General features: G+C 42.9%; 1 pseudogene; it reads left to right on the plus strand.

The window, feature by feature from the left end:
* The first annotated feature begins 1,185 nt into the window (after positions 1-1,185).
* LOC147339407 (N-acetyllactosaminide alpha-1,3-galactosyltransferase pseudogene) lies at positions 1,186-22,431 on the plus strand (annotated as a pseudogene).
* The last annotated feature ends 1,660 nt before the right edge of the window (positions 22,432-24,091 follow it).

Raw genomic sequence — 24,091 nt, forward strand, 5'->3', positions numbered from 1 at the left:
ATTTACACCAACATTAATGTTATGGAATTTTTACTGATTTATATGATTATGCTTCAAATGTTATGTTATACTTATGTTCACATATTTCACCAGACACAGCTTTCTGAAGAACCAGGAAACTGACCCGGTGACATTTACCGCAAGAGATCAGCACAGAAATACACATCCTCAGAAGTTGCCTCGCATTATCTTATTCTTTGAAATTGACTTGTAGCACACACACCTCGTGACATACACACACACACACACACAGCTTACACACAGACAGCATCGGGACCTGCGTAACAGGAAATGTGATTATATTTGCATATTGACGATGTAACCTATAAAAATAAACGAATACTGCAGCTCGGTGTGATTTACTCTCTGAGTTTCACCCGTGCCGCACGTTATCAGTATCAAGTGTCTCAGTGTTGTTTATTCACCTGACTGTTTGTTAACTGTAAATCTCTGACAATTAAAATCCAGCATTTTGTAATATACTTCAACCCTGGTGGCCACGGTAATTAGGAGAAAAAAGGTCAAAGACATAAGGCAAAGGACAGATTAAAGTCAGAATTCTGACTTTAATCTCAGAATTCTGACTTTTTTCTCTGATTTTAATCTCACAATTCTGAGAAAAAAGTCAGAATTCTGAGATTAAAGTCAGAATTCTTTTTTTTTTTTTCCAGTGGCCCTAATCCTCTTCCGTAGAAAACAAATGCTAACCAAGAGAAGACAACCTCAAAATCTAATTTTCAACTGACATTTGGGAACTGTTTTAACATTTCTCTATGGCAGGGGTCCCCAATCCCAGTCCACGAGGGCCGGTGTCCCTGCAGGTTTTAGATGTGTCCTTGATCCATCACAGCTGATTGATAAATTACCTTCTCAACATGTCTTGAAGTTCTCCAGAGGCCTGGTAATGAACTAATCATGTGATTCAGGTGTGTTGACCCAGGGTGAGTTCTAAAACCTGCAGGGACACTGGCCCTTGTGGACTGGGATTGGTGACCCCTGCTCTATGGGGAGGGAGATGGCGAAAGCTGTGCTTCAGAGAGAGAACCATAAATTCTCTCATGACTCAAGCCTGGGTTTCGGTACCGCTGTAAATGATGCACGACAGAGCCGACCACATGTTCACACTTTTTGTTATTTGCTAATGCCTTTAGAGTGTGAGTATTTGAGTTGATTTTAGCAAATAGCATGAGCCTGGCTGTTTCCCCGGGGTCAGTATCCCCACCGTTACTGACGGGTGCAACCTTTTCGGTTGCGAGTGACAGGTGTTAATAAAGCGTTGCCTCTGACCACAATAATGGCACTCATTTATGGAGAATCTTCTTCTCCAAGTAACGATGGTAGATCTTTTGAGGCAACCTCACCTTTCAATCCGTCGCTAAGAGTATGTAAAAATGCTTCTCAGAATGCCTTCGCAGAGTGCCTAATCCAGAAATCCTCAGAGAAGTCTGCAACACTTTGTCTCCCCTGCTTCAAAGACATCAAAGAGTGGGCACTGGGATTTGAACCCTTATCGAAAACAGCCCAAAACTTGGTTTGGAAATTAAAAAAGGTAATTTCAGAATTTTCTTTCAACACAGCCTGGGCCTGCTTCAGAGCCTGACCGCAGAGTAGCTGGACAAAATAAGCTGTTTTTGATTCGTATGTTCTGGGTTGTTGCCAAAACACGAGTGAACACTGAGTGAGAGAGCTGGTGGTCTTTTCTAACTTACCCGAAAACAGTTCAGGCGTTGGCAGGAATCTCTCTGGTGTCTCCTGGAAGTGAAATGGCTAGCGCTTCTGGGGCATCTGTCAATTTACTTTTGAACCCCTGAAATGAGAGGATTGTGTTAAAAAATGCTTCAGTTCAAAAAAAATAAATCACTCGCTCTTCCACTTTACTCAGAAATAAACTGTTTTATGTATTCTTGTTAAAAACACCTCCATCTTTTTCTCTGTCTCTAATTAAGGTACCTGGATGCCTACCTCAAGACTTTCCTCACCTCAGCAGAACAACATTTTATGTTGGGATTACCACTGATTACCACTTATGTGTTCACAGATTCACCAGAAAAAGTACCAAACATCACACTTGCTTCTGAGCGAAACATAAAGGTTATTTAAGTGGAAAAGCATGCCAGGCGGCAAGACATCTCTATGATGCGAATCAGAACAATATCAGAAACAATAGGATCAGAGATTCGTCACAAATTTCATTATGTCTTCTGTTTTGATGTGGATCAGGAGTTTAAGGGCAGATTTGGGTCTGAGGCACTGGGTGATTCTGTGGCATTGCTCCACACCCAAATCTAAAGCCTTCATGGAAACTGGAGATTTCTACTACCATGTGTGGATCAGGGAAATTATTTTACTGCTATTGTTAATAATCAGCATCATTACCATTGCATTAATAATATAATATATAGCATTTGTTACGTTTCGGTGTGTCAGTGTTTTGTTTTTGCATGACTTATGTATTTCCTGCTTTACTTTGAAAGTCGGTGTTATCTTAGTGTGTTCAGTTTACATTTTCCCTGTCTCGTCAGTTCTAATTTGCCCCAGCTGTGTTTCCCTCATGTGGTCCATTTCCTGATTGCTCCCTCTATGTATTTAAACCCTGTGTTTCAGTGTGTCATGGTCGCGATCTCCCCCGTGTTGTAAATAGTTTGGTGTTTTGTTGTAAATAAATAGTCTGTTGTAAATAGTTGTGAATGGGTTTGTTAATACTTTCGTCATGGGATATTTTCGTTTTGGGATTTTGGTGGAGAGCCTTCGTGGTTTTATCTTCCTTATCTTTATTTTTCTACGTTGCACCCCGGTTGCCTAGGCCGGGGTGTAACATATGGGGGCTCGTCCGGGATCGCTGGAGGGTCCGAAGGAGGGACAGCTTCGGCCTTCTGTCTTCGCTGGAGGGTCCGAGGACCGCTTCAGTCTCCGTCTGTCTTCGCTGGAGGATCCGAGGGACCGCTCCAGACTTCATCCGCCTTCGCTGGAGGATCCGAGGGACCGCTCCAGCCTTCTGCAGCTGGTGGGCTGCGTGTCCGTGTGTGCAGCTGGTGGGCTGCGTGTCCGTGTGTGCAGCTGGTGGGCTGCGTGTCCGTGTGTGCAGCTGGTGGGCTGCGTGTCCATGTGTGCAGCTGGTGGGCTGCTCATCCGCCTTCGCTGGAGCGTCCGAGGGACCGCTCCAGCCTTCATCCGCCTCTGCTGGAGGGTCCGGGGGACCGCACCAGCCTTCGTCGTCTGCTGGAGGGGGAGATGTTACGTTTTTGTTTTTGCATGACTTATGTATTTCCTGCTTTACTTTGAAAGTCTGTGTTATCTTAGTGTGTTCAGTTTACATTTTCCCTGTCTCGTCAGTTCTAATTTGCCCCAGCTGTGTTTCCCTCCTGTGGTCCATTTCCTGATTGCTCCCTCTATGTATTTAAACCCTGTGTTTCAGTGTGTCATGGTCGCGATCTCCCCCGTGTTGTAAATAGTTTGGTGTTTTGTTGTAAATAAATAGTCTGTTGTAAATAGTTGTGAATGGGTTTGTTAATACTTTCGTCATGGGATATTTTCGTTTTGGGATTTTGGTGGAGAGCCTTCGTGGTTTTATCTTCCTTATCTTTATTTTTCTACGTTGCACCCCGGTTGCCTAGGCCGGGGTGTAACACATTGATATTGCATTCAGATGTTTAAACAGTGTGTGTGTCTTTCAGAAAGACTAAGTTGCAGGCTGACAGGAAGTTGCAGGCTTGCAGAGCATGCTTCTGCAGAAGTGAAACCGAAAGCAGAGTCTAAGTGCAGGTTATTCTGAGGAGCTGGTTAGACGAGGCTATTTGAATAACTAGGTTATTCAAATAGCAATAAAAAATAATACAATTTGAATAACTAGGTTATTCAATTTGAATAACTAGGTTATTCAAATTGTCTTTTATGCTTTTATGTTCTTTTATTAAGCTTTTAGTAGAGGTTCTTGATTATAACATTTATTCAACATAGTACATATAGTTTCAGTTAGGTTATTACACATAAGGATGAGCCTTTGTTCTGGTGAAAGGTCAGAAGTGCAACGGGTGAAATGAGAGAGCATATAAGGTCGACACATACACACACACACACACACACACATACACAGTAGATAGATGCATTTATAGGTGAGAGGTTAGTCATGTTTGTCTCTGCAAAAGAGGAACAGTTTCTTGTTGTCTCTGCAAAAAGAGGAACAGTTTCTTGCAGAAGTGTCTGCGGTTTTGGAGAAGCGCTAGTCAAAAAGGTTGACAATGTTCTTTTTAAACTGTGTTAAAAGTCATTGTGGTTTTGATTTGACGTATGCATGTATTCTGTTTGGTGACGCATGAAGGGCCGTCATTAAATTCAAACCCTGATGGTATAAAATATCTACTTATGCTTTGGTTAATCGGAGATCAGTGCTGTCTGTGAACAGGCACTGGTCTTCCCACGCGTGTATTTCATTAAAATCAATTGTTTGACCAAGCTCTTCTGGACCATGGTTGTTTGTACTCTCCTTCCTCAGTATTTGAACCCTAACATTTGGGGGCTTCGTCCGGTGGTTGAGGAGGGAGAGAGTTGGAGGTGTAGATGGAGAAATCCGGGGTCCAAGGTGGTCAGACGGGCAAACACGAGTGCCAGTGGTCGAAATGAGTGGGCATAAGCCGGCTTATCTTAAGGTAAGGCACTACCTGTTGAATTATTTCCAAAGTGTGCCAAATTGGACATTACAAATTAAAGTCTACTCACTGAAATTACTGGTGAATGTCTGCTTTGATTTTGATGAGAATCTCATGACAGTACTGAGGATTTAATGCAGTTGGACTGCTAAAAATGATTGAATGCGGTTGGACCGCTAAAGGATTTAATACGGTTGGACCGTGTAAAGCAGTTGGACTGCTGAGTGATTTTAGTATATTAGGGAATTTGGTTATTGTTTGGGGTTGGAGCCCCTATTGGTTATAAGGTTGGACCTGCTACAGTCTAACACTTTTTTGGGTGTTTTACTGTTGTTCCAAAGTATTATAAATTATTGAAGAACGCCAGTTGGACTGGTGGGAAGCGCATAGCCTGGAGTTTACGCTCCCTCCTTGTCGTGGACGTGCGACATTGACCTCTCGGCGGAGAGGGTTAGTTCAGTGTGGCTTAACTGTGGGGTACAGGGCATCCTGGAATAAGCTAGTGGTTGGACTACTTTACCGTTTGGAACGGTAATCTGCGCTTTTTTGGGCAGCAAAGGTTGGACCTTGGGTGTTGGACACTCTTAAATTGAGTTAGGGATTTTAGAGATGAGGCCAGAAACTGTTGGACAGATACTGGTTAATTGATCACAAAAAAGTTGGACTTTATCAGTTGGACCGTTAACTTAAATTTGTCGAAATTGGTTAGGCGCTAAAGCTGTTGGGCCTGACAGTGGTTGTAAATATAAGACGTCTTTGTAATATAAAATAAGAGAGTTTGGTGTGAGAGGAGGCTGTGTGTCGAGTCAGCAATGCACTGACTGCCTGCTGATATTTTTAGACAGTGTGTGTGAAGATGCAAATTAGTAAGTAGTGAAATGCTTAAAACCACCGTTGGTTTTACAAATACTGCTGCAAACATTGTTGAATGTGTGTTTAAGACGCTGTTTATGTTTATTAGAGGGCTCTAAATAAAGTTTTGAGTTGCCGTAGTGGATGTATAGTAATTGACTGAGTTTGGATGTAGATATATAAATATATTCAGTGCATTGTAGATACTTAAGACTAACATATCACTTTCAGTAGTAACCTCTCTCCAGCAATAATTGCTGGTGTGTTTTATTTTTTCAATTTCTTGTGTGTGCTGAGAGAATTAATAGAGGTTTCAATTGTTTTTGGGTTTTTTTGTTTTTTGACTTGCTCTTTCTGATTATGAAAAGCATTAAGGTGACTCCTTCAGTGAGTAAGTGACGGGCAGGTGAGTAAGTGACGGAAGTGACGGACAAGGTAAGCGACTCATGTTGTAACTGACGTCAGACGCCGGAGATTTTGGCGGAAAATTAAAGCAAATGGTAGTTTAGATTTGAACAAATTCATTTAAGCTTCAGCATTACCAAATACACTTATCAATTGTCTTATAACTCACACTATTTGTCTAAATAATCTCCAACACCCTGGAGAACAACGAGGAGAGTTTAGAGACTCTCCAAGATTACATCGATCAGTGCTTTCAGGATCTCGTGATGAAGAAGACCCCGTGTGCAGCTTCCCCGGCCAAAGCTGAGACGCCGTCGTCGAAAAGACAACGCCCGGCAGATTCCCCCGGCTCAACATCGCCAGCCGGCAAAGATATTGCCGACATATTGGAGTCAATCGACAAGCGATTGTCCAGTTTCGACGCAAGGCTGTCCTTGGTGGAGATTCTTCACCGAGAATTTAAATGCTTGCGAGAATCCCTGGAGTACAGCCAGCAGCAGGTGGAAACGCTTGCTGCTGAAAATGCCACGCTAAGGGAGTCGGTGAAATGTCTCACAGATAATGTTACCCAGCTCAATAGAGAAAATAAAAAAATAAAAGAAACAGTTATCGATCTACAAGCTCGTAGCATGCGTGATAATCTGGTATTTTCTGGTATTCCAGAAGCCGCTGGAGAGGACGCGGAGACCACGGTAAAAAGCTTCATCAAAACCCACCTGAAGCTGCCGGAGGACACTGTGAAGAACATCGTCTTCGATCGGGTACATCGCCTCGGCCCCATTCGGGCTACGGCCGGGAGACCACGTCCTATCGTGGCCAAATTCGGCCACTTCAAACAAAAGCAACATGTGAAAAGCCGCGGCAGGGAATTAAAAGGAACGGACTTCAGCGTGAATGACCAGTTCCCCAAAGAGATCTTGGAACGACGCAGGGTCCTCTTCCCAATCCGACGCGGCTTCATCCAGAAGGGCTCCCGCGCTGTCATCGCTGTGGACCGGCTGTACGTGGACGGACAGCTCCACCGCGACCCCAACATCACTCCGTGGCTGTATTAACCTCACACCAGATAAGAATCAGCTACACCATTTCCCTATCCACTCACACTAACTTGCATTAACATCTGTTTAACTTACCAGTATCAAATCGCATCTTAAAGTGTGATTTCATAGCAGAATTAACACCGTCACTCTCCGTCAGTGATTTAATTGGAATGTTTACGTTTTGTTTCTGTTTTTTTTTTTCTTCTCGTTTTTTTTTTTTTTTTCCTCCTCTCTTTTCCCCCTCTTGGTTTTATGCTGCTCACCCCTGTCCTTGGTTTCTTTCTTTATTCCTTTCACTGCCTCGATCACCTGCTTCGACACTCATCCACAAACATCCTTTATTTCGACACATACGCACCATGCGCTCAACGGCAGCACATTTACATCAGTCAGACAGCGCACACAGTCATATAAGATACACACACACTTAAGCCAAGCCTACTCATATTAGTAACTATGCATACACAAAGTCAGACTCAGGGAGCATCTCGCCACACATTTTTTCTCTCTCTCCTTCTCTTTATTTATGAACAAGTGACGTATTCTCTCCACCTGTCTAAGCAACGCACACAGCATACATCCCTAGTTATACACAAACATCTATGGGTACACTGAGGTTCATTACATGGAATATAAATGGAGCTGGCTCCAGAGAAAAGAGGTTAAAAATATTTAACCAACTCAAAAAACTACAGGCAGATGTTGTCCTATTACAAGAGACCCACAGACCTCTTAGAGGTTCGAATGAACTTAAAACACCTGAGTTTCCTAATGTGTTCTCAGCTTGTTATAATTCTAGACAAAGGGGAGCAGCAATTTTAATACATAAAAATATTAATTTCACAGTACTCGATACAGTTATAGATCCAGAGGGCAGATTCTTAATCATTAAACTATCTATATGTGATAAAAAGCTATGTATTGCAAGTGTATATGGTCCAAATGTTGATGATCCCTCATTCTTTCACGGTTTTTTCAGTGCACTCTCTGAACACTTAGATGGCACACTTGTTCTTGGAGGTGACCTCAACCTTGGACTAAATGAAGACATGGATAGGCTCAATACAGCGGGAACTCAGCGTAATTGGCAGTCCACAAATATAATCAAACAGTATATGAGCGACTTTGGTCTTTGCGATGCATGGCGCTCCCTTCACCCCACCAGTAAGGAATATACTTTTTTCTCACATGTCCATCACTCCTACTCTCGTCTGGATTATTTTTTGGTCAGCAGCTCACTGCTGAACGACATTTCAGACACTGAGATTCATCCTATAGCTGTCAGCGATCATGGTCCTGTATCTTTAACACTAATGCACAAGAATAATACTACGCCAAGAAAAAACTGGAGATTTAATATATCACTACTTAAAGATGAAGACTTTATTAAATATTTTAAAAAAGAGTGGACTTCATATTTGAACTATAATGACACTCCCGAAACATCAGCTTCTGTTCTATGGGAAGCAGGGAAAGCTGTGATGAGAGGTAAAATAATTTCTTTCTCATCACATAAAAAGAAAAAAGAAAACAAAAATATTCAGGAATTAGAAAAAAACATCAAATCACTAGAAGAAGCCTACGCGTCCCACCAAGATCAGGAAACATTGAACAAAATACGCAAAACAAAACTAGAATTAAATGAGATAATTGATAAAAAAAACAAAATTCTTAGTACAAAGACTACGCCTACAAAATTATGAACATGGTAATAAATCCGGTCAATTTCTAGCAAACCAGCTAAAAATAAAGAAAGAAAAAACAACTATATGTGCTGTTCAAGATTCATCTGGGAACACAATATATGATCCGATACAAATAAACAACATTTTCAGGGATTTCTATAAAACGTTGTATTCACCACAAATAAACCCATCTAAAAAAGAAATTGATCAGTTTTTGGACAACATAACTCTTCCAAAATTATTGGACACTCAAGCAATGGCACTGGATTCACCACTGACACCAGGTGAACTCCAGGAAGCCCTGATAAGTATGCACAATAATAAGGCTCCAGGTCCAGATGGCTTTCCTGCAGAATTCTACAAAGAATTCTGGTCGATTCTAGCACCAGTTTTCTACAGAACGTTGTTGGAAATTAAAGAAAAGGGCAGACTTCCATCAAATATGAATTCTGCAAACATTAATCTCCTGCTAAAACCAGGCAAAGACCCTGTATATCCCTCAAGCTATCGTCCAATATCCCTTATAAATGTAGACCTTAAAATAATCTGCAAAGCTCTCTCAAAGAGACTGGAGAAAATAACCCCCCTCTTAATTCATCCTGACCAAACTGGTTTCATAAAAGGTAGGCACTCATCAACAAATACACGTAGATTACTTAATTTGATAGACTACTCATACAGTAAAAACCTAGAAACTACAATATTCTCTTTAGACGCAGAAAAAGCATTTGACAGAGTTAACTGGAAATTTCTATTTGCAACTTTACACAAATTTGGTTTTGGATCCTCTTTCATAAACTGGTTAAAAATATTATATAATTCCCCAACAGCTTGTGTTAGAACAAATGACCAGACATCCTCCAGCTTCTGTCTCTTGAGGGGCACCAGGCAGGGATGCCCACTCTCCCCTTCACTATTTGCAATTTTTATTGAACCACTAGCAGCAGCAATTAGACAGAATTCAGTAATTAAGGGCATAAAATGCAAGAACGTGGAACATAAAATCAGCCTTTATGCGGATGATGTGTTACTCTTTCTCCAAAATTCACAAACCAATATCTCTGGGGTGATTGAATTGATAAACTCTTTTGCAAGAATATCAGATTACTCAATTAACTGGTCAAAATCTACAGTCCTACCGATTAATTGCTCCTTCCATAATTCCTCTTCTACACCACTGCAATCGGGAAATATAAAATATTTAGGTATTAATGTTTCTCCCAAGCTTGCAGATCTAACTAAATTAAACCATATCCCACTTTTAAAGAAGGTAGAAGATGATCTGGCTAGATGGAAATGTCTACCCATATCACTCATGGGAAGGGTTGCCGCTATAAAAATGATGGTCTTACCAAAAATAAATTATTTATTCTCAATGATCCCAACTAAACCGCCACAAGATTGGTTCAGATCTCTAGATTCATGTATGTCCAAATTCCTTTGGAAAAATAAACCCCCACGTATAAGCTTAAAAACACTACAAAAGACCAAGGATAAAGGAGGACTAGAACTGCCTAACTTTCAGCACTACTTCTTAGCCAACAGGCTTCAGTTTATCTCAGGATGGCTAAAACACACCCTCTTAGATGAACCTTGGCTAGATGTAGAACAAGCACTCTGCAATAATCTAGAGATCTCAGACCTACCATTTATCAGCTCAAACATCCAACGACATGAATGCTTTAAAAGCATCAACATCAGCTCTTCTCTGACAGCATGGTGGGAGTTTCTAAAATTGACGGCGTCTTCATTAATCCCATGCAAACGTACACCTATCTGGAACAACCCTGACATATTACAAAACAATAATATGATAAACTTTTCAGATTGGAGTGATAAAGGAATCAAATATTTAGAACATATACTAGAAGGAACAGAATTTATTTCATTTGACGGACTAGTTACACAATATGGGCTCAACAAGAAAAGATTTTTAGAATATCAACAAATTAAATCCATAGTAAAAAAGAAATTTAAACCGGGTCAAGTTGAACTACAAACACCACCAAGTGTGGTTCAATTTCTTACTCTTAAACCCCCCAAATTACTATCCAAAATATACAGAATGCTTTCTAAAACAGATGAATCAATATCACTTCCTATTGCAAAATGGGAAGCGGATTTATCAGTTAACTTAGACCTAAACTTCTGGTCTCAGATTTGCTTAAAAACCTTTCATCTAATTAGAAATCCCAGTCTTCAATTAATTCAATACAAAATATTACATAGAGTGCACTATACAGGTCATCGGATGTTCAAGATGGGCTTTACGTCTACCAACAACTGCTCACACTGCCAAACCAATTCACCGGACAATTATATCCACGCTCTTTGGTTCTGTCCACCAGTTCAGAAGTTTTGGCGCGAGATATGTGAAGACTTATCGAAGTGTCTGAAATGTAACATTCCAACTTCCCCCTTAGTGTGTTTGTTGGGCAGCTTAGATAATGTCACTTCAGAAAAGAATATCGCCCATATGATTTTCACTGCCCTATGCATAGCCAAGAAAACAGTCCTCATGAACTGGAAAAATAAAAATAATCTTAATTCTAACCAATATAGAAATTATCTATTAGATTACATTAGTCTTGATACAGCCTCTGCCACCACATCAGATCAATTGCTCTGGGCTCCTTTGATCAGCTCCATCACCTAGTGGGGGTGGGGGGGTCATAGTTTGGTCCCGCCTTCACTGTTGTGATTGGTGTGGGGGTAGGGACAGGCTTAGGGCGTCGGGGGGTTCCCCGGAGGCATCTTCCTTGGGGGGCTCAACCCGGGGTAGCGGTCATGTCCGGTTAGGGGCTCTGTTGGCTCTCCGGTGACTGTTTCCTCACGGCTGCGTGCAGCGGGGCTAGGGGAGGGTCTGTGCTGACGGACGTGGGTTACTGACCTGGTAGCCTGGCTGCCCCTGGGTGGGTCCGGGATGGGCGTGAGGTTCTGGGGGCGCTCCGTCTCTGGGCTGGGACCCGGACCGGGCCTCGGGGGCTTGGGTCCTGGTTGGTGTGTTGCCGGGGTTGTGGGCGGGTGGGTGCATGGGGGCCCAGCCCTGGAGCAGGGTGCCGCCGGTGCGTCGAGCCACCTGGGGGGCTCTTCAACTGGTGGGGGAGATTGTCACATCTTGCAGGAGCTTTCGTCTCCTCAGGAGCTGCCTCTGCAGGAGGGGGAGATACAGGAGAGGTGGAGGAAGATCTCAGCCTGGGTGTTTATTGTCTTATGTAGTCTGGAAGATGAGTGGATGGTGGGGTGGGTGCAGTTTTCTCTGTGGTGGGGTTGGGTGGACTGTCCCGGGCTCTGTGGGGCCGGGCGGCGCTGCTGCACTGGGCCCGGTCTGGATGGGCCTGGGCCCCCTTTCCCTGGCGGGTCGCGGAGTATGGGGGTGCCTACTGGGGTCAGCGGGGGAGCTGCCCCCAGGGAGGGGTCACTTGCCCCTCCCTTCCTTCCCTCCCCATCTCCAGCTGCCTCCCTCTTCCCGCTCCACCACAACCACCCACACATGCAGGGCCTTGGAGTAGGGGTATGTCACCAGGGTGCAGAGGAGGCTACCCCCCCCCCCCCCCCCCGTCCCCTTCTGGCTGCCTCTGCCTCAATTTAGTGTGTTAATACAGGTTACAATTTTATCCCACAACTTAGACATTCACATTACTCACACTCTCATTACACATACATATAGGATCTTGGGGGTGGGCACGATACACGGAGTCCAAAGTACCATCAGGGTGTACACCCCACCCCTGGCATCGTTGCCCACCTCTCAATTTTAAATACACGTAGACATTGAGGGCTAGCAGGAGGGACCATGCGCTTACCTGCTGCTCTCTGGCAGGTAGCTCCAAGCCCTCCTGGGTTTTAAATGCACCTTAGAACACACATGCATCAACATTACAATGAGCGGGTGGAGGGAGGTTCGGAGTCTTCTCTCACCCCCGTTCTCTGCGACCTGCTGGAGCAGGGGGGCTAGGACTAGGAGGAGGAGTTGGCCGTCCGACTGCGGTCTGGAGTGTGGAGCCTTCCTGCTGCTGCGGAGTCGGGGCGGTCTGCCTCCCCCCACCGCAGGGAAAAGGGAAACACCACCTGGGTCTGGCTGCAGTTCCCCCCTCCAGGGGCGGGGGCACCTAGACCCGGTTTGTAGAGTACGCTTGGGGAGTGTGATCGTGTGTACAACGTCTCTTTATGTCTGTCTCCACGTTGGTTGAGTGTGGAGTAAGTGCATATGAGAGCATGAGGGTGGGAATGGATGTTTGTATCTGTGTGTGCCTGTATGTCTGTGTCTATATGTCAGGTTGGGTGTCAGGCGCCACCTCTCTGGGGACATCTCAGGCCCTCCAAGGTTTGGAGGCCTATCTCCCCCTACCACCACTTCCCCTGCCAGTGGCGGACCCCCTCAGACATCGGTGCGTTGGTGGTTCTTTGTGTCCGGGGATGGGCGTCCAGGTACACACCGGCTCACTCCTTGGCGGCCGCTTATCGGGGCCTGGAGCCTGGGGCTCGCTCGGGCCACTTCGGAGGTGGGGTGCCCCCGGCCTCTCGGCCTGGGGCTCGGTCACTCAGGCGCAGCTGGCTGCCGGCGGAGCTCACGGGCGCGTCACTGCAACTCCCCCTGGCTTCTGCTCCGCGGCTGCTGAGTGAGCCCTCATCTGGGACTCTCCTCAGCTCTTTCCGGGACAGTGGCGCAGCTGCCCCTCTGTTGGTCTTCCTTGGTCTCTTGTGTTCTGGGGGCCTCTGGATGTCTGGAGTTTTGATCTCCTCCACACCTGCTTCATGCCCTGGAGGACGGGGCTGTGGCCCCCCCACACCCTCTAGCAGATTATTACATGAAGGAACCTTTTAAAAAAACAAAAAACAAGCGCGTCCATGCTCACAGGTGTACACACGGGTGATCACACCCACAAACTACACCCTTTTTGGCTCCTACCTCAAAGCACACTGTGTTCTGTTGATCTTATGTGCTGCACAATAATGTTTAACATTTAGTATTTACTGTCATATTCCCATATATCATTGTGATGTTGTTTATTCTATTACTCTTGTTCTCTTCTGCTTGCTTTCTTTTTTCTTTCTCAGCAGGTGATCCAGGTGATTGATATATGCATTTTTTTTCTCTGCCCGTTCTGTTGGTTTTTGTCTTTTGCCCTTCTCCCCCGTCCCTCTTCTCAGCTGTTTCTCTTTCCCTCTTTCTTTCTCCCCTTCTTTCCCCCAGTCAAGTCTGTACCGTATTCAGTAAGTGAAAATAAAATAAACAATAAAAGGTGAATCAAATGGACCATTACGGCAAGGCTGGGATGGTCAGTTTGGTAAAGTAAATCCGTTGGGCATCTTTCTTTGCCTTTAGACAACAATTCTGATGGCAAAAGAGCCAAACGGGACAGGCCAAAAAAAACAAAAAAAAAACAAATACTGCTGCAAACATTGTTGAATGTGTGTTTAAGACGCTGTTTATGTTTATTAGAGGGCTCTAAATAAAGTTTTGAGTTGCCGTAGTGGATGTATAGTAATTGACTGAGTTTGGATGTAGATATATAAATATATTCAGTGCATTGTAGATACTTAAGACTAACATATCACTTTCAGTAGTAACCTCTCTCCAGCAATAATTGCTGGTGTGTTTTATTTTTTCAATTTCTTGTGTGTGCTGAGAGAATTAATAGAGGTTTCAATTGTTTTGGGGTTTTTTTGTTTTTTGACTTGCTCTTTCTGATTATGAAAAGCATGTCTAAAATGTTCTTAGGAAAGCGTATTTTGAGTTATATTCCTCAACTCCTGCCACAGTTTAAGTGTGTGAATGCTGTGAGTAGTAGGTTTTGAGTGATTGGGTGTGATTTGTACAAAATAATAAATACGTAATATTAACAAAAGTTGATAGTAGAGTGAGTGCAGAAGTAGAAGTGTGAGAGAAAAGACGGTGATGTGAATGCTGACAAATGCAAAGAGTTTAGTCTATTTAAAAGGCAGTGTGTGTGAGAGGAGTATGAAATGATTGTGTGAATGATGCTACATTTTAGATCAAAAGTTAGTAGAATTACAGAGGGTTTGTAGATTGTAAATACAAAACAAAAAGAGTTTGATTAGACTGTAGAAACAGGAAATATGGCTCTGAGTGCTGTGTGAGTAACAGGAAGCGTTTGTGTGACAGGAACTGTGCATGCCCATAAAAGGAGACTCACTGTCACAAGTGAGCACCCAGAGGGAAATAGACTCTAGCCAGACGAAGCAAATGGAGGTTTTAAGAAAAGAAATGAAAAGGATATTAATTTTATGCTTTAGTGTGTTAATACAGGTTACAAATAAATAAAGGTGGACTTTTCTCAACCTGGAATTTTAAGAGGCAAAACCATAGATTAACAGAATTGGGAAAAACAGGCCAGATTTTGGCTTAAAATTTTACAGCTTGACCTCCCACTTGGCCCCCATCCTGAGAAGAAGCTCAAAGGTCAGTTAATCTCCTGATGAAGACCGACAGAACATCGTGGACTTGAAGAATTAACAGCAGGCAGAAGGCAGTGCAACTGAAACCACACTGACGACACCAGCAGCAGCATGTAAGAAAAGCACACGATGCAACATGTACTGTAAATTACAGGCTGGACAGTTGAACAGTGGGATAATGAGCTGTGGGAAAGCACTGGACACTGATTTTCAGATCTGCCATGCTTGGAGTAATCTTGAAAGAGACGACTGAAAGGATGAGCAGAGAAGAAGAAACCAAGTGATGAAGCATGCACGGTGGACTGCAGGCTGGTAAGAACAGTGTGACATAACTGTTTAAAGGCACTGAATGTGATATTTTACCAGGCTGGGACCTAATCTAAAAGGAAAATACTGAAAAGAAACAGAGAAGAAACAGACTGTCTTTGCTGGAGATTTCAAGACAACAAAGGACACTGTGAGAAGAGCACAGGGGCCAGTGGGAAGGTGAAGTCCAGAGGAGTTCGAGTGACTGGAGGGTATAATTGGGTTGAAATTGAAGCCTGAACTCATGGATGGTTTAGAGATGTCCACCAGAGAAAACTAAAGAGGTAAACAAAAATAGAAAACACACATACACAAATTGTTACATGTGAAATTATTTTTGGAAAGAATCAGAAGGGAGATGGTTCGAATTAAGAAATTAGTGAAAAGATGCATGGATTAAACCTGATTATAACATACAGAGGCAATGAAGAAAGCAGCTTACACTCACTGAATATTAACATACATAGAAACCGCAATGAAGACATGCTTACACTTATACACATGACATAAGTTGGTATTTCTGACCAGAGAGAGAGAAACGGGTAGTTTAAGTACTCATGATAATAATGAAAATGTCTTAGTTGTGTTATATTCAGGGGCGAAGTAGACCTGGACCAATTCTCCACATGCAGCGGTCGGAAGAAACTTATAGGTTAACATGACTGGACATGTTAAGGCAAGTTTCTGGTTGAATTGTTTACAGCGCCATGCGTCGCTGAACCTAACAAGCAAACTCCGACCTATGTCTGAGGACCAGGAATGCTGTTATTTAAGGTGGGAACTTAAAATTTGGGTTAGCAAATTTTGGGAAAGAGAAAACTGACGGCTTAAGTGGAGAATTGTGAAGGAGTCTGAAACACTGCAAAAGCAACATATGCAAAATCACATACACAAGCAGAAAACGCATTAACCTTACAAGGACAAGCTCATGAAGATTAATGCATAGACACTGATAAACCTGGCTAAGAACACAAACATACGCAATGAAAATCAGCTCGCTATTTGTATGAGTGATAGAATGGTGTGAATGTTTAATAAAATACACTCAGGGCTTGAAGTTGAGGAATAACTCAAAAGAAGCTATATGACAGAGGGAGTGAGTTATGGAAAAAAAGAAAAGTGATTAAAGTAGTTTTAAAAGAGTGATTTAGGAGTGCTCTCGTACTGAGTGATCAAAACCAGTGATCACTGTAGAAAGAAATAAAATAATTTAATAAGGTGGTAATGTTTAAACATGTATTTCTCTTGTTACGGCAACTTGTTGAGATATGACTCAGTATGCAAATTAGCTGGAGTGAGTGGTGACGCAGAAGCTTCCTGTGTGTGTGTGACTGAGGCTTTCAGGAGAGGAAGCATAGCAGACTGTTCAGAAGTGCAGATTTGGATAATAAATTTATAGTTTAGTGATGATATGTTGTCATCATGGGGTTATATCTTATGCTGAATCTAAGTATGTTAAAGTGCATAAAGGGGGCGATGGTTGTGTGCAAATTGTGTGGTTGTAACAAGACTTTCGGTGTATTGAATGGTAAATGGTAAATGGCCTGTATTTGTATAGCGCTTTTCTAGTCCCTAAGGACCCCAAAGCGCTTTACACAACCTGTCATCCACCCATTCACACACTGGTGATGGCAAGCTACATTGTAGCCACAGCCACCCTGGGGCGCACTGACAGAGGCGAGGCTGCCGGACACTGGCGCCACCGGGCCCTCTGACCACCACCAGTAGGCAACGGGTGAAGTGTCTTGCCCAAGGACACAACGACCGAGACTGTCCAAGCCGGGGCTCAAACCGGCAACCTTCCGATTACAAGGCGAACTCCCAACTCTTGAGCCACGATCGCCCCTATTGAGGAGGTGAAATTATGTGAGTTGACCTGGAAGGGTGGCAAAACTTTTGTGTGCTTAAGATTTTTGAGGTTGTTGTGGTGATGGGTTGATTCTGTCAGTGAGGTTCGGGTTGTTTTTGTTTTTTGTTTTTAATAGAGGGAGTTTTAGTAAACATGGACATGTGGGGGCCCATTATTTTTGTAACAGTGCACTTAGAGAAAACCTGTCAGGTGATTTTGTTTTGTGTTTTGATGAGCTAATAATCAGCTCTTTTTCTCATGTTTGTTCTAAGCAGGCCTGGAACAGTGAATAACAGCGCTGACAAATTCTCGGGAAGAGCAAATATAAGGTGGGCTTTCCAGATTACAACTGGCTGAGGAGAAAGCTACCTGTGGGGACTGATCAGGTCGTAAGTCCCTGTCTAAAAGGATTGTAGCGATTCGATCCAGTCCAAAAGCATGAAGAACTATTTTCCTATGGAAATAGAACAAATAAATGAGCTCATTTTGCTGAGGGTGGAGAATCTGATTACTTGCGCGGGAGGCTCCACTATTAGCAAAAATATGGTGTGAATGCATGTGAGTGAATGTGTGTGACTGGATGAAGGTGGGGACGAATAAATGTGGACAATTTGCCAGAAAGAGAAGGGTATACTTTGCTTTGCTTTGCTTTTCCCATAAGCAGGAGGAGTGGAAGGCTTAATTCTTGGGTTGCTGATGTTTGCTTTGAGAAAATTTCTGTTTTATTGATTGGGGTTAGATTATGGTATTATAGTATATTGTTGGGAGAATGCCAAATGCTAAAGGGGAAACATTTTTTGATAGAACTCATGTTACCATTAACTGAAGAAACACATGACTGATAACTGTTTTGTTTTAAGTTTATTTTTATGACATAGATTGGATCATGAGTGGGGAAAACTGAGCATGTTTAGTTTTGACACATGAAATGTGTCAAAAAAGGGGGAATTTGTGAAACTGAAGCAGAGATTGTTATTTTTATGCCAAGGTTAAAGGATTAAAGTAAACTGAATTCTGTTTAGAAGATACAATGCCGGTGTTTTTAAAGCTGTATACAAATCTTAGAGGGAAATTGTGGGACACGTTGGCAAAAAGATACGCTTTGGGGAAAACTAGTGAAGGTTGTAGGAGTAGAAAAGGTTTGATTTCTTTTTGATATCTAGAAGAAGTGGTTATAATGTAGGCTTACACATACAGATATTATAGATTTATTTTTAGGATAAAGGGGAGAGCTTATACGTAGAAATGATTTTTTAATACATATTGCATTTTGTGCCTTTAAAGGAGTTGTGGCTCAATTCGTCTCTTGAGTGTCACGAGCCTTTGGCTAGCGCTATGATTAGCCAATATACTGTGAGGATGATATGAGTTATTGAAGGATTGCACACGCTTACAGACACATAGAGTCCATAAACACACATGACAGTATTGATTCCAGGCAAAAGGCCTCAAATTCATTTCGCGTTTAACTGAACTTGAGCTGGCCCTGTAACAAGTGACAGAAAAGAGGAACTGAGTAGGAGTTTCTTGCTTTAGAGAAGGACCAAAGGAAGGAAAGCATATATTTTGGTTAAGTCTGATAAACTAGAATTAGAAGGTATTGTTACATTAAAAGGAGCAAAATGAAATAAAAAGGCTATATCAAAAACAGGTTATAACATAGGAAATGTGAGTTTTAAAATGAAGTTAGTGTTAACACACAGGAGTTGTTTCAAGGCAGCGTTTAGCTATGATGAAATGTATGCATGAGTAATTGCTTATATGTTTAAACTTAATTGATTAAAATGGTTGTTTTCTCTTGGAGCTTTTAGTAGAATAGGCGCTTATAATGATTCTCTTGTGATCTATTGTGAAAGTTGACTTGCAGTAGCAAGAGTTCTGTGTACAGGATGTTGATGATCAGATAAGGGAGAATAGAGCGAGCGACAGGAAACGTAGGCAGGGACGTGAAAGCAGCGTTTTAAGAGTTTTAAAATGATGAGTAACGTTGAGGAATATATATAAATACAAGTCAATAAGTGAAGAACATAATTAGGATCATGCTCTTGATTAAAGAGTCCCAAACATGATAAGTTAGGGAGGCATAGGAAAAGGTGTTTTGTTTCCTTTTTAGCAAAAGAGGGTCAAGAGAGGGAGTGTGGATCAGGGAAATTATTTTACTGCTATTGTTAATAATCAGCATCATTACCATTGCATTAATAATATAATATATAGCATTGATATTGCATTCAGATGTTTAAACAGTGTGTGTGTCTTTCAGAAAGACTAAGTTGCAGGCTGACAGGAAGTTGCAGGCTTGCAGAGTGTGCTTTTGCAGAAGTGAAACCGAAAGCAGGGTCTAAGTGCAGGTTATTCTGAGGACTGGTTGGTTGAGGCTGGTTAGACGAGGCTATTTGAATAACTAGGTTATTCAAATTGTCTTTTATACTTTTATGTTCTTTTATTAAGTTTTTAGTAGAGGTTCTGCTCTTTTTCTCATGTTTGTTCTAAGCAGGCCTGGAACAGTGAATAACAGCGCTGACAAATTCTCGGGAAGAGCAAATATAAGGTGGGCTTTCCAGATTACAACTGGCTGAGGAGAAAGCTACCTGTGGGGACCTGATCAGGTCGTAAGTCCCTGTCTAAAAGGATTGTAGCGATTCGATCCAGTTCAAAAGCATGAAGAACTATTTTCCTATGGACAAACCCTGGTTTACTCCTAAACTCAAAAAGCTGTGGCTGGAAAAGAGAAAGGCGTTCAGAAGCGGAGACAGGGACTGCTACAGAGAGGCCAAGTACAGGTTCACTAAAGAAGTGGACGTTGCTAAACACCAGCACTCTGAGAAGATGCAGCAGCAGATCTCAAAGAATGACTCAGCCTCTGTGTGTAAAGGTTTTAGGAATATCACCAACTACAAGCCTAAAACCCCCCACTCCACTGATGACTTGCTCTTGGCCAACACCCTCAACGACTTTTACTGCCGTTTTGACGAGTCATCAGGCAGCCTTCACACCTCCAACGGCCCCAACAATAGAGACACTTTGGACACTCATTCCCCCACCTCTCCCCCCTCCATAGAGCCATCACCACCTTCAAACACTTCACTTACAACACCCCCCTCCTCACCCCACACAAAAGAGGATTTCACACCACCTCCTCCCACCACAACTCTTCATATTCATGAAGCAGGTGTGAGGAAGCAGTTTAAGAGTCTGAATGCTCGAAAAGCTCCCGGCCCAGACGGTGTGTCTCCTGCCACCCTCAGACACTGTGCAAACGAGCTGGCCCCAGTGTTTTCTGGTATTTTCAACTCCTCACTGCAGGCATGTCATGTGCCTGCCTTCTTCAAGTCCTCTACCATAATCCCTGTCCCCAAGAAACCTAGGATCACTGGACTAAATGACTACAGACCCATGGCTCTGACATCTGTGGTCATGAAGTCATTTGAGCGGCTGGTTCTCTCCTATCTCAAGACCCTCACGGCCCCCCTCCTGGACCCCCTGCAGTTTGCATACAGAGACAACAGGTCTGTAGATGATGCCATCAATATGGCCCTACACTTCATCCTGCAGCATCTGGACTCCCCAGGAACTTACGCCAGGATCCTGTTTGTGGACTTCAGCTCTGCCTTCAACACCATCCTTCCAGACCATCTCCAAGGCAAGCTTTCCCAGATGAATGTGCCTGATCCCATTTGCCGGTGGATCACTGACTTCCTGACGGACAGGAAGCAGCATGTGAGGCTGGGAAAGAATGTCTCGGACTCCCGGACCATTAGCACCGGCTCCTCTCAGGGCTGTGTTCTTTCACCCCTGCTCTTCTCCCTGTATACTAACTGCTGCACCTCCAACCACCAGTCTGTCAAGCTAATCAAGTTTGCAGATGACACCACCGTTATTGGACTCATCTCGGACGGGGATGAGTCTGCCTACAGGAGGGAGGTTGAACGTCTGATGTCCTGGTGCAGCCACAACAACCTGGTGCTGAATGCCCAGAAGACAGTGGAGATTATTGTGGACTTCAGGAAGCACACAGCTCCACTCCCCCCCATCATCCTGACTGACACCCCCATCACCTCTGTGGACTCATTCCGCTTCCTGGGTACCACCATCACCCAGGACCTGAAGTGGGAGCCCACCATCACCTCCGTCATTAAGAAAGCCCAGCAAAGGATGTACTTCCTGAGGCAGCTGAAGAAATTCAACCTGCCAACACGGACGATGATGCAATTCTACACAGCAATCATCGAGTCCATCCTCACCTCCTCCATCACCGTGTGGTACGCTGGAGCCACTATCAGGGACAAACAGAGACTGCAGCGTGTTGTGCGCTCTGCTGAGAAGGTGATTGGCTGCAGACTCCCATCTCTGCAGGACCTGTACACCTCCAGGACACTGGGGCATGCAGCTCGGATCTCAGCTGACCCTTCTCACCCTGGACACAGTCTGTTTGACCTGCTCCCCTCAGGCAGGAGGCTCCGGTCCATTCGCACCAGAACCTCTCGCCATAAGAACAGTTTCTTCCCCTCTGCTGTTGGACACATGAACAATAACCGTATGACTGTTCCCACCACTAACACATGACCCTACGCTGTGTTCACTGCATCATTCCATGTTTGGCACTGATCACCACCTGCACTCATGTATATATCATGTATATATCTATCTACTTAGCACTTTTAATTCTTATTCTTATTCTTATTTTTATTTTCATGTTTATTTAAGCGTAATTTATGACAGTATGTTTGCACTGAAGCACGGCAGCAATTTCCTAATGTTGTAAACCTGCTCAACATTTGGCAATAAAACCCATTCAGATTCTGATTCTGATTCTTATTCTGGTTAATTGGAGATCAGCGCTGTCTGTGAACAGGCGCTGGTCTTCCCACGTGTGTATTTCATTAAAATCAATTGTTTGACCAAGCTCTTCTGGACCATGGTTGTTTGTACTCTCCTTCCTCAATATTTGAACCCTGACACATGCTGCTATCTTTGGAGGACTGTGGCAAAATGTAAAGCATTTGGTAGATGCCTGTTATCTGGGTATTATGGAGGATAAAATAAATAATGTGGAAGCTCTGTGGCATGATGAGAGCCATCTAAACAAGTACTTTTGGATTCATAAACCAAGCAGGCTGCTGTCTCCAGAGTACTGCTGGGACCAGAGCATTTGGGACAAGCGTGATATACTTGTCACCCGCCTAGTGTGGGCACCAAAACATTATGACACACTTCGTAGTGGGTAGACTGGACAGGAAATTAAAATTAGAATCTTTTTGTGATAGAAGTGCAAGCTTGTTGTTGATTTTATATTGGTTTCTTTTTATGTTTATTGGTTTACACATTCACCAAGCAGTGCACCAAAGGACAGCCACCTCGTCCCCCTCTCCTCCACCACCAAGCAAACGGCCTGTGTTTCTGATGGTAGCTTTGAGTGTTTCTATGTGAAAACCTTAGACAAACTTTTCTTAATGAGCATAAATCAATGTGTGTGCTTTTGTTTTTTTAATGGTATATGAGCCCTTTGGAGTGAGAAGCCATTTTCTGTTGAAACCTGTTGGAATTGGTATTTTTTATATTATCATTTGTGCTAAGATATATAGCTATAGAATCGTTGCCTTTATGTGTCCTAATATGGCTATCATTATGAAGAAAGAGCCAGACAGTCAGAGGATTTATTTTCAACCTTCTAACATTTCCAGTATCTGTGTCTGTGCTGACAAAATGTGCTTTCTTTATTTAGAATGCAGCTTAGTGCAGAGATTAGCTATGTTACACATTTGGAAAGTACCATGTTCTGTTCTTTTAAGGTGCAAGACTTCACACCTTTAACTGTTCATTTGAGATATGACCTATTGCAAGTTCCTGTTTTTATAGGTTAGCAAGACGCTTACTTCTGCTTTGACCATACCTCATACACACAAGTTAAGTTCATTGAAAGATGGTATGTCTATGTATGGTATGGCTGAAAACACACAGACACACATGCACACCCACACACAGAGAATACAGACATTGATGTTGCTCAGATATGCCTGCTTAAGACTGTCACGTGTATTTGTAATTGCATATTCATGTATGTGACAATAAAATTGGCAGTGACAAGGGAGTCAGTCAAAGTTGGCCGAGTTCAGATGAAGGAATCTTTTCCTCAACTTTGGCTAGACTGGCACCACAAAACACTGTGCAGGTGATGGTCTTGTGTTCCAGCGGGGTTTGTGCCTAGATAAACCCAACAAAACCCATTTTATCTTATTTTCCACAGTAGGAATTTAGGCAAGCAAATTTTCTTTTGTTTGACTTTCATTTTGACTTGGCAACATTAGGGACCTTTAGAGATCTTTTGTTCGTTATTTTGGCATAGCTCAGTGCTGAAGTCAATAAACAGCTGTATAGCAGTTGCTCAGAATTTTGTCTCTTTTATTGGATGGAGTTGGAGTGGAGGGTCATATTTCCCATTAAGACCAGATTAATCCTTCCCCAGGGATATAACAATCAAAGTTTCCATTTTTCCACTACCTACTATAGAAATATTTATTCAAACATTTGTCTAGTCAATGAACTACCAGAACTTTTTTTTTCTTTTTTACACATTTATTATGTAGAAAAACTGAGACTTGCAGTTAAAAAATTGTACATCTTTTCCGCATATTAGACCTTCTCAGGGAACTGTAATTAAATGTCTGGCCCTCAAGATAAGTGTGTGCTGTATTTGGGGGATGATGTAAAAAAGTTTTCCCATATCAACTTAGTAAACACAGAGAGAAAGCTGGATTCAGTAATACGAGACATTACTAATAAATATGATCTTCTAATCTAGCCAACAGGATTTGTGGTCCCTCTAAAATCTGTAGAGGAAGTCTGTTTAACTCTTGCGTACGTGTCAAATGACTAAACATGTTAAGA

This window comes from Aulonocara sp. 'chitande type north' Nkhata Bay, linkage group LG1 (assembly GCF_057382095.1).
Source record: "Aulonocara sp. 'chitande type north' Nkhata Bay isolate Kocher_YH1m ecotype deep benthic linkage group LG1, A_spYH_male_GT1.1, whole genome shotgun sequence".
NCBI lineage: Eukaryota > Metazoa > Chordata > Actinopteri > Cichliformes > Cichlidae > Aulonocara > Aulonocara sp. 'chitande type north' Nkhata Bay.